The 10,497-nt window shown below is 32.9% G+C and overlaps 1 long non-coding RNA gene across 2 annotated transcripts; it reads right to left on the bottom strand.

Annotated features, from left to right (window-relative positions):
• Positions 1–5,986: 5,986 nt before the first annotated feature.
• On the bottom strand, positions 5,987–9,890 carry LOC105768628 (uncharacterized). 2 transcript variants are annotated; one of them, XR_008196039.1, is made up of 5 exons: positions 9,735–9,890; positions 9,350–9,453; positions 7,214–8,013; positions 7,015–7,131; positions 5,987–6,799 (listed from the first exon to the last, which is right to left on the bottom strand). It is a non-coding gene; the product is annotated as an uncharacterized LOC105768628 (long non-coding RNA). The 2 variants fall into 2 exon arrangements; XR_008196038.1 differs by lacking the exons at positions 5,987–6,799; positions 7,015–7,131; positions 7,214–8,013 and adding an exon at positions 8,938–9,275 and having other exon boundaries at positions 9,735–9,886.
• Between the last annotated feature and the right edge of the window lie 607 nt (positions 9,891–10,497).

Here is a 10,497-nt window from a genome sequence, read left to right as displayed (position 1 = left end):
TTACCCATCTTCCCATTATATAGATGGATAGTCTTAAAACCATTAGTACTAAAAATACCTACATAATCAAATTTTAACTTAAAATAACATTATTTTTAATATTTTAATTTTTTACTTTATCATTTGTTATTAATTTTATACATCAATTTTTATAAACATATTTAAGTCCGAAAGTATCAAGAGAGTAAATTGATCTTTTAAAATTTCAAAAACTTTTATAAAATAAAGGAAAGAAAATTTTGGACAATCAATTTATAGTAAATCAACTTTAATTGTCTATACCTCAACTAATGATTTCCTAATTCAATATACTTGAACAGTTACCTTTCAAACTCTTGTTTTATTACTTAACTAAAACATTTAACTTTTACAATGACAACTAAAAACTTCTCTAATCCTCTTAAGGTTTTATATCTCAAAAATTTCAAGTAATCTTTTTACGACAAAGAAAAGATGAGCAAACTAACATCAATCTCTAAGTGTTTGTGTGAAGTACAAAGATATGAGAGTGATAAAGATTTGACTGCTTGAGTCTCTCAAGTATGTGAAACTATGTTTGAGTAAAGGATAGTTATTATTGTAATACTATAAGTAAGACAGTGAAGGAGGCAAAGAATTTGTTCATTGGAAAAGATAAAAAGATGCTACATCGTTATGAAAGCACCTAAATAAGAGATAAAATAAATAAAAAGAGATTTTAGTTTTCTTCCTCAATGTGTTGATCAGTGGGTACGGCGAGAACCTCTTCTGTTGTAAGGATTTATTCTATTTGTCTCATACCCTTTGAAGCTTGTTCTAAGTTAATTAACTCTTCTGAATTTTCTTCACCCTCTACTTCGGGCATACTAGAGGTGAAGAAACCAACTGTTTGCTTCCATTTCAATTGAAATTCTTTCCACTCTTTTCCCTCGGGATGATAAACATTGAAATTTAGTGAATTAGTAGGGATGTCTTTAAGAAAATCAAAGTCTACCTAGCTTAGATCCATCGAGCCTGCAGCTACTTCAATGTGAAGAACCAAATTAGATTTTAATTAGATTTTAACTCAGGCAGAGCCTTAGTCAAGTTTCTTGTGGTATCTTCTTGATATTTCTTAATGGCCTCCTCACTAGATTGGCGAATACTATCAAATTCAGCCTTATGACGTAGCTCTTGAATATTGAGTTGCTCCCTTAAAGAGGATTCACCCTCCTCTAATGATTTAACCCTTCTTCCAACTATATGCACTTAGTCTTCGTGCCTTTACACTTAATCTTCCAAACCATAATGCAAGAATTGAGTTGTTCAGGCTTACTCTTTTAAACCTGGTTATTGTGGCATAAATTATCTATCTTTTGATTACCAGTTTTAATGGTTTCCTCTAAGCTGGTAACCTTGGCCTTATGGTGATTGTTGATTTCTTGGAGCATTCCACACCACAGTCCATACTCTATAGATAGAGCTTGTACAGACTCAACCATTTGTAAATGAGGAGATGAATCTGGTTTGGATAAAAGGTAAGATCAAAGAGACTCTTTCAATGGAGGAGGTATCATACTGTATTGACTTTGGAAGATAGAATTCAAAGAAACATAGGATAGCCTTGGTGTATATAAATCACGCCAAGGGAAGAAATTAATTATCTTTGTAGTTGAGGGTTGTTGAGGTTGAGAACTAGGGGAAACCACTAGCTGTTCGGATGGAAATGTTTCTGTATGGACCTCAACCAGTGGAGGGTCAACATTCTGAATTGGGGAGTCTGTGGGGTCCACGGACTCCATGGGAACTGTAGGGACTGAAGGAAGTGTTGAGATTGTAGAAGAAGAAATTTTTGGTGTTGGAAGTCCCTTTTTAAGCCTGCACAACTTGAGTTGTGGACGTTCACCCTCATCAGATTCTTGAGTGTCCTCATTCACGCTGGGTCTCTTCTGATATTTATTTATTATTGACTTCTTCGAATGAGCAAAAGTGGTTTTCTCCTTAGCACAGGCTTCATTTAAAAGAGCAATGATGTCCATATCGAATGCTTAGTTGGGCATGGTATGAGATTTTGAAATTGTCCCTACATCATCAATATAAGTATTAGCCTCGCTTGAAGAAGAAAAAAGAATGAAGAATACCAAGAGTGCTAATCTAGTTATGAGAACGAATCCCATTGACTTCATAGAAATAAAAATGAGGTTCACTTCCTTGCCAGGTCAAAATTTGTGCTAGATTATTGGTTCCATTAAATGGCCAGGCCTCTGAAGCTGAAGGCACATTATAGTTATCTAACCAACTGATGGGGTCAGTATCCCGGCAACCATTAGGGCTTTGATTTTGAAAACAGTATTGAAAAACATTCCTAATTGTAACTAACTCCACTAGTTCAAGTGTTCGCCCCCTCATCAGACGTTTAATCTGTTCCTTAGCAACTTTAGAACCAACAAGTTAACTGTGGGCATAAATGGATTCTTGAGGAAGAGACCAATAAGTAGGAAACCCAATACCACCTTCAAGTTTGCAAATTACTCATATGAACTTTTCCTTCTTCCAATGCATATTAGAAATACTAATATGAATGATTGGGTCATAGCCTTGTCGAACACTGAAGTGGGCATTTCTAGCACCAACCCCTTGCTTTGTAATTTTCAATTGATAAAATTTCTAGAAAACTCCCATGGCTATCAAAGTCCACCAGGACAAGGCTGATAGTAGTCCTGGTGCGGTGCCATACTCAGTTAAAATAAAGCAAAAGAATGGATGTAATGGTGAGTGGAAGCTAGGTTCTAGTAAAACCAGTAGAATGATGAAACCTTAGACATTGTCACTCAAATGACACATTGGTGGTCATCTGATATCATAGGCAAAATTCGAGTACCGAATGCCCCGAGCTCTTAAATCTTTATGTATTTCCTCTTAAGTGGTATTACACTCATATGAAGGAGTTGATATGCGTGGAGGTGTATCATCAGGACCTTGAGGTCCGAAGGAGAAGGGATTTTTGAGAGAGGTATTTTGATTATCTTGGCTTTGGCCTCTACCTCGAGTGGTTGTTCTAAACATCTCTAAATGTAAATAGGAAAAAGAAAGAAAGTGAAGAAAAGAAAAAATTACCTTTAAAAAATCTGAGATTGAAGATGATGAAGATAAAAAGATTGAGCAGAAAAGAATTTAGGGATTTGAAAGATTTAGCAAAAGTGTTGATAAAAATGTTTGAGTCTCTGTTTTATAGAAGTAAGCATGTGCAAGAAGTTTATTCTGTGAAAAATTTGATCAGGTCCTCTAATGCAAAGTGGACATCTATCAAATGGTAAATGTGTAACGTTCGAATTTAAATAAGTAACCGTCAAATTTTTTATTTTGTCCAAAGGAACAGATTGATAACATTTTCTTAATAAGATTTTCAAAGTGTGTGTTAATGAAAGGAAAAATTCTGATAAGTATGTGGATTCGCCTATTTGGTGTCACATGTTTGGCACAAACAAATAGTTTCATTTACAAATTTGAAATAATTCAATGCTATAATTTCGAGGACAATTTTTTAAGGGGAGGAGAGTTATAACAGCCTAATTTGGTAGGTAGTCATAAAATCATATGTTCGATAAAGCATTATCCGCCCAATTGTCTCTTCTGGCATATAGATTAAGCATATAGAAATCGTCTAGAGATTTATTTTGGAATACCTAAATATATAAAAAGGGAGAATTTAGAAAATAAAAGGGTAATTTTTAACTGATTTTGGTTGAGGATCAGTTGGATAAATTGGTCTGATATTTATTATAATGGATTTTCATTTTTGTTTCTCTCAGAATCTGTAGACCATTATGTGGGACAAACTCTGATGACACTTGTCGAATTTCAGTAAGTGAGTTAAGGCTAGAGATGCATGTGGAAAAGTTATTGAGAGAAGTTTTCCTTCTTTTTGAATATGCTATTATCTGGTTCCTCTACTATGATTCAACGGTAATTCTTCCTCCGTAAATTGAAAGCTCAAAATCTGGATTTAATTAGTGATTACTTCAACCCTGGGTAAGTATTACCATTCTGCATGTTAAATTCTAAAAGAGCAAATCTATAATAAGCGAACGAACAATAAGATATAATTTTAAGATTTTGCATGGTAATTGTCAGTGCTTGAAACAATGATAAGAGGTATATGAATAAGTTTTAATGGTGTTTTTATGTTTTGTAAGCAATGTGGTGGTCGTTGTTGTTTTATGAAGGATGTTGAGATTTGGAGTTTAAGCTTCTGGAGGTGAATGTCAAGTGAGTTTCTACTCTAACTCTTGCATGTGTACAGTTCATACTGAAGTACATCTACACGTGAGTGGTCAAAATATGAAATAGAATCATGGATAGTATAGTATGAATATGATACTTATACGACTATAGGAATGACATTATTCTAAAATTGATTGAGTACATGAATGGTTGTTGATGTTGGTATATTTATTGGATATGAGATCTGATGAGTTTAAATATGTCAAGAATTGTGTATTGAAATTATGATTAGGATAAGAGATAAGTTAGTTTGTTTGACTATGAGTTTTATTGGATGTATGATGAATAACATGAAATGTGGGGTTTAGGATGTATCTGTGCTTGAGGAGTTTGTAAAGTGGGTCGAGCCACTACGGTGGTATTGATAAAGTTCGTCGAGATAGTAAACACGAATTCTGATATGAAATTCTAAAGGAAAAGTCCATGGCGTACTCTGAATTGATCGCCTTTGTGGCGTACTCTATATGATTGCTTGTGTGGCGTTTTCTAAATGAAGGCATTATGACATATTCTATAAATTGTATCTTTGCATCTAAAGAGTATTCTTAGTATAGCCTGAGAGAATAATCTGTTTGAATCCCTTTAGTGCTTCATTCCACAAGTATGGAATAAATGATGATCTGCAATATGGTAAGTACAGTATGATTTTGATCAGATAAGGAAAGTTAAAGTTGACTGGGAGAAATGGATCTGTAAGTACTTGTACAAGATAGAAGAAGATGTTTGTAAACAACAATGAAAATTCATGTGTTAAATGAGTATTCGCCATATCTAAATAAACTGGGTATAACTTTGGAATTATAGAATCTGAGTAGTTCTCATCCTTCGGTACATACTGATATTTTAAATTGGAAAACGTTTCATCTGATAATATCAAGTACTGTGACTTAATTGAAACGGTAATAGATCGAGAATTGATGGTTTATAAGCTATAAAGTTATCAACTAAACGAGAAAGTATTTGCCAAAGTTTTGTATCTTTAGCATTGCTTTGTCGCACCTTTAACATTTCCAAAGGGGTCTTTGTCTCATGAATATTCAAGTGATGTGCAAGTGTACACAATCGTTGACAAGTAATAAAGTAGTAGTTATAGAGTATCGTCTCCATAGAGACTATATAGGCAAATGTTATGAAATAATCAAGGGTGAGTTAAACTAACTAATTTGATTAAATAAAAATTACCTACGTAAAATTAAATTAAAAAAACATAGAAAAAAATTTACAATGGACGTAAATGTGTTAGATTAATTACCTACTTTAAGCGTGAATTGTTAAAACCTAGTAATGATGTTACGAAAAAATCCGTGGCAACTTGGCTATTTATTAACCGATGAAATCATACTTATTAAATTATTAAATTTCTCTAACACAAGTCTATGTTAAATCAACTTAGTAATTTTTATAAGTAGTCATTCATAACAAATCGTAATGAGAATATTTTTATCTTTGAAATAGTTTAATCACATGAACTTTAGGTTATGCAAGGTAATAAAGTTCTTTCGATATTATTACTAAATTGACCTAATTATTCATAAACTAAGATCAACCATGCCCCAATAAGATATTGTACCAATTAATTACAATCTGCTCTAATTAAATAATTAATTCAATTGCACCCACACATTTATAATGCACAAATAACATGTCATGATTTTATATAACTAAATGAACAATCAAGACACATAACATCATCAACAACATTTTAACAAATCTAATATAAAGAACATAATCAATCTAACAACAATAAAATTAAGCCATTATGATTGAGTTGAAAACATAAAAAAATATTTGACAAGCATATTCATCAAGGCAAAAACAAAATAAAAGTAAAAGAGGAAGAACAAGAAGACAAATCCAATGTCTTTCTGCTCGTGCTCCCTTCTTTATTTTATTTATTTTTGCTTTGCTTCCTTGCACATTTTCTTTAGGAATACCAAAATTGTGTTACTCAGCACATCTATGAATTGCTTCCCTCAACTTTCTATGCTTTTCTCTCAAATGGGAAGTAGAAAATGGAAGATAGGAGAAGAGAAGATGAGTGAATGAATAATTGAAATGAGTGATCCGCTAGGGATACATGAGGAGAGGGGCTATTTTTAGAAAATTTAAGTACTTGAATTTCTCCTCTCAATGGTCAGCCTTTACTTCAAGGAGAGTGGGTGGAAGACTTTTAACCGATTCATGCATAATTCATGAGAGAAGGAAGCTGAAAAAGGGAGATGGGTTGGATGGAAAATGGAGAGAGTTTTATGGTTGTTTTTAAATATTTTAAATCAGCTTTGAATAGCTTATTTGGGCACCTTGATGGACAATCGGGTTTCTCTCTCTTAATGGGCAATTCGAGCTCTTTTCACATTAACAGACTGTCCAATTGTTCTACCTAATTTCTAAGTTGGGTCAAGTATGTCACATGACCCAAAAATTAATTTAATCGGGGCGTCCAAAGCTGATTAATAATCAGCCCCTCTTTGCATGATGAGTGCTCCAAGGATGCTATAGCATTTGAGCTCCAGAAGGTGACCTTCAAGACCGGCATTTCTTCTAATGCACGGAATTGCTTCAAATTGAAAAAATTGTGTAAGTTTAGCATATAAATAACTAAATATAAAGATGTGTTTTCAATTTTGTCCAACTAAGGCATTCTGTAATAAAATTACAAAATCTAGTAACAAAAACTTGGAATTTGCATGAATTATTAGTCAGAAAAATATTGTAAAATTTCGAAGTTATCAATCTACTTAGCACTCTGATCAACTAATTTAATGTTCTTACCACAATGAACATTCTTAGCTTGCTAGATTGTTGAGAATATTTTGGTTCCACCTTTCTCATCACAACTCACAGGCACAACGCATTGTCGTTTATGAGTATCCAAGATACATATGCAATCTGCAAAAGGAACCAATAGTGCATTTATTATGTCAAGGAAATTTAAGACAAGAACGAAGTCATAATCATCTAAATTAATTACCTCAAAATCTTTCTTGTCTTTCCACTAAGCGGTTTGTAGCTCAACTCATTGTGCTACTTACATAGTTGAGACCTCTTTGGAATTAACAGTCTTAAGCTTCTTAGTCAATTTGCTAACTGAGAGACCAAGTTTACTTGCAGCTCTTTTCAACATAAACAAATCAGATGCCCCCATATCAACAAGAGCACTCCTCCTTCGATCACATCAACCCTTTCTACTTGTGATCTCTCTTTGCTTTTGCATATTTGAATATCATTAATCCAAGCCTTAATACCATCCTCAATAGGCTCTGTTTCTTCTTCTTTACTGATTGCAGATAACTTGGATCATTACAGGCAATCTCGCACCCTATGCGGACCAGAACACAAGAAGCACTCCACTGGCTCCATCAATTTATTGTTGGGCTTCCACTTTCAATTATTTTGTTTCCAATTTTCACTATTTTCGTTTTTAACTTGTCCTTCTTCATCTCTCACACTATTGATATCCTTCTCGGTTAGCTTACCCACAGTTGTATTATCCACAATAGTATTAAGGACCACTAGCATAGCAATCACATTCGCACTAAGAACCTCTGTCACTTGCCCCTTGAGCTGATCTTGCCTCGATTCCTTCTCTATGGTGCATCCCTCAACTTCCTCAAAGGTTTCTCTCACATCACCCATAAAGCCCTCGAGTTTGGCAATCCTGTTGTTTAAAGTTGATAACATATCCCTTGATTTTTAAACTTTCTTGCCCCCACCATGGGTCTTCGTAGGCTCAAATGGCTCGTCTACTCCTTTCGTCATCTCAATTGATGCCTTCAAATAGTGGCACAAATACCAACTATCACAATGCTAGAACATAAGTCTAATAACCCGTGCAACCTTAAGCGATCTTTACTTCAATTCTGTCTAAGTTAACCTTACTCTCGAAAATAACAATTCACAAAAAAAAAAAATCTCTAAGACATCGAAATAATGTAGAAGCAAACTCTAAAAACAAAGGAACTCAAATAGATCAAAAAAGCCACAATAAAACTAAGCATACCAAGTGTTCAAGTAAATGTTCTCAAATATATTTAATAACGTTGGGATGATTACAAATAACGGAAAACACCTCTATTTATAGTTGAGCTCCCCTAATCCAACGATACAATTAAATTACATCAACAGTCAATATTAAAGCTTATCTATAATATGAGAGTCCTAAAAGATTTAAACTCTATACAATTTTATTCCTTAGGACGTACAATATTCACCATGATAATTATTTTTTACTGAAAAATTTAATTAAGCCACCAAGGCTCCTAGTAGATGGACTTCTCCATATATTTCACGAATTGAATCAATTCAAATGAATTAAATAACCATCATTTAATCAATTAACTTCCATGGAACACTCTATATGCATTCATCGGGGGCTTCAATCCACAACCCACGACACTAAGTTCAACATGACTTGGGCAAAAAGGTTTTTTTTTTTTTATCTCAAGTAACCCCAACTCAAATTCAAGTTAGTAAAAAAAATATTTCATTTAAATTTAATTATAAAATATATAAATATAAATACATGTATTTTATTATTTTATTAATATATGAATAAGAAAACCAAATTTCAACATGAACTCTAATTATATTTTAATTTATTCTATTTGTCTATTTTATTTAGTATACTATATTATGAGAATATTATAAAATTATTACTATGATTCAAATTTAAATTTTAACATAAATTTGAACACATTATTTCCAATGGAACAGTTTCCAACATTAATAAATACATTAATAAAATGTATCATCAATTCATGTATAATAAAATATAAATATAATAGTGAAAATATTAATTTTAAATATAAAAAAATTCATAATTATTTTAAAATCAACTAGCGTATTCCTAGTTTATATATATAAACAGCTATTAGGAGACTCATTCAGTTTTGTTTTTAAAAAAAAACAACAAAAAACTTATCAAATATGTTGTAATATCCAGCCAAGGTTATTTCTATTATTTACTAATAAGGGATCAACAGAGGATCATCAGGGTTTGGATCTGTAAGCAGTGAGCATATTGACAGAAGCACCTATAAAACACCACAACAATCCTTAAAGAGCTCATAGAATTGGAATAATGTTGATGAATGGCGTGTGTCGTCACCTTGGATATGGTGAGGGCAGGACTCCACTGCTCCTTGAGAATGTCAAGACAGATGCTTCCATTGCTGTTAATGTTAGGATGGAAACCTTTGTTCGAAAAGAAACCTTCACAGAGGACACTTCAGACGATCAGGTAAAAAAAGAATCCACAAGAATCACCTACTTCTAGAGTTGAAAGTTAATACAACAAATTAAGTGCAAGACAAACCACAATCAGCATAAGTTGTAGGTATGGAAATACGTTTTGTGTAACAAAAGCAAAGGCACATAAAAGAACGGCAAGAAATTTCAGCAACAAAAACAACACATTCCAAAACATTCGCTTCAACTCTTATAAAAGACAAAAGACAAAATTATGGAAAAAAATTAAAAGACAAAAGAGTTACCTTGGAGATGAGAATTGAGAAAGAACAGAGTCGATTATTAGGTTATTCTTATGGAGCGAAAGAAAAAAAAATTTGGGCTTTGCTTTTCTTTGTTTTTGTTTTGTATATGATATACACAATACAAAGAGGTGGCGGTGATTCTCTGCTTTTCTCTCTGATTTGCTTTGCCTGCCCCCACCGCCTTCCTTTTGGTAAAACTACATTTTGCCTTTCTATTTAAAAATTAAATAAATTAGACATCTATGTTATATCAAAGATCAAAGTTAAAATTTCTATTTTTTTATACTGTTAAAAACTAGTATGACAGATAAAATAACCAAACAATAATGTTTGGCATATCATGTGTAACTTATGCTGATATATAAGACTCGATTTTAAATGCACAAGGATCTAATTCTACTCAAAACAGTTAAATCTTTTTGTGAAATAGCTGTGGGGGAACTGGAGCTCCCAAATTAGAAGTTCTTTAGTGGAGTAAGGTCCGCCTGTAAAAGGGGAGGATGGATTCGAAATCGAGTTCCAGAATTGACTCATCAAAAGGTTGGAAACCAATTGTTGGGCAAGGAGAGGATGGATACAGACTGACTCAAAATCTGGATTGGACGAGGTATCTAAATCCACTAATCCAGAGTGATAGGCGGGGAAGGAAGTATCAACATGTAAGCAATAGAAATTAATAAAATTTTTAATAAAAGGACCGATTTTCTCTTTGATCTAATGTACAGAGATTAATTTATCTATTTTTTAGTAGAGGAATCAAAAT

Source organism: Gossypium raimondii, chromosome 5, assembly GCF_025698545.1.
Source record: "Gossypium raimondii isolate GPD5lz chromosome 5, ASM2569854v1, whole genome shotgun sequence".
NCBI lineage: Eukaryota > Viridiplantae > Streptophyta > Magnoliopsida > Malvales > Malvaceae > Gossypium > Gossypium raimondii.
Note: the sequence above shows the minus strand (reverse complement) of the source record. Positions and strands in the feature narration are given on the sequence as shown.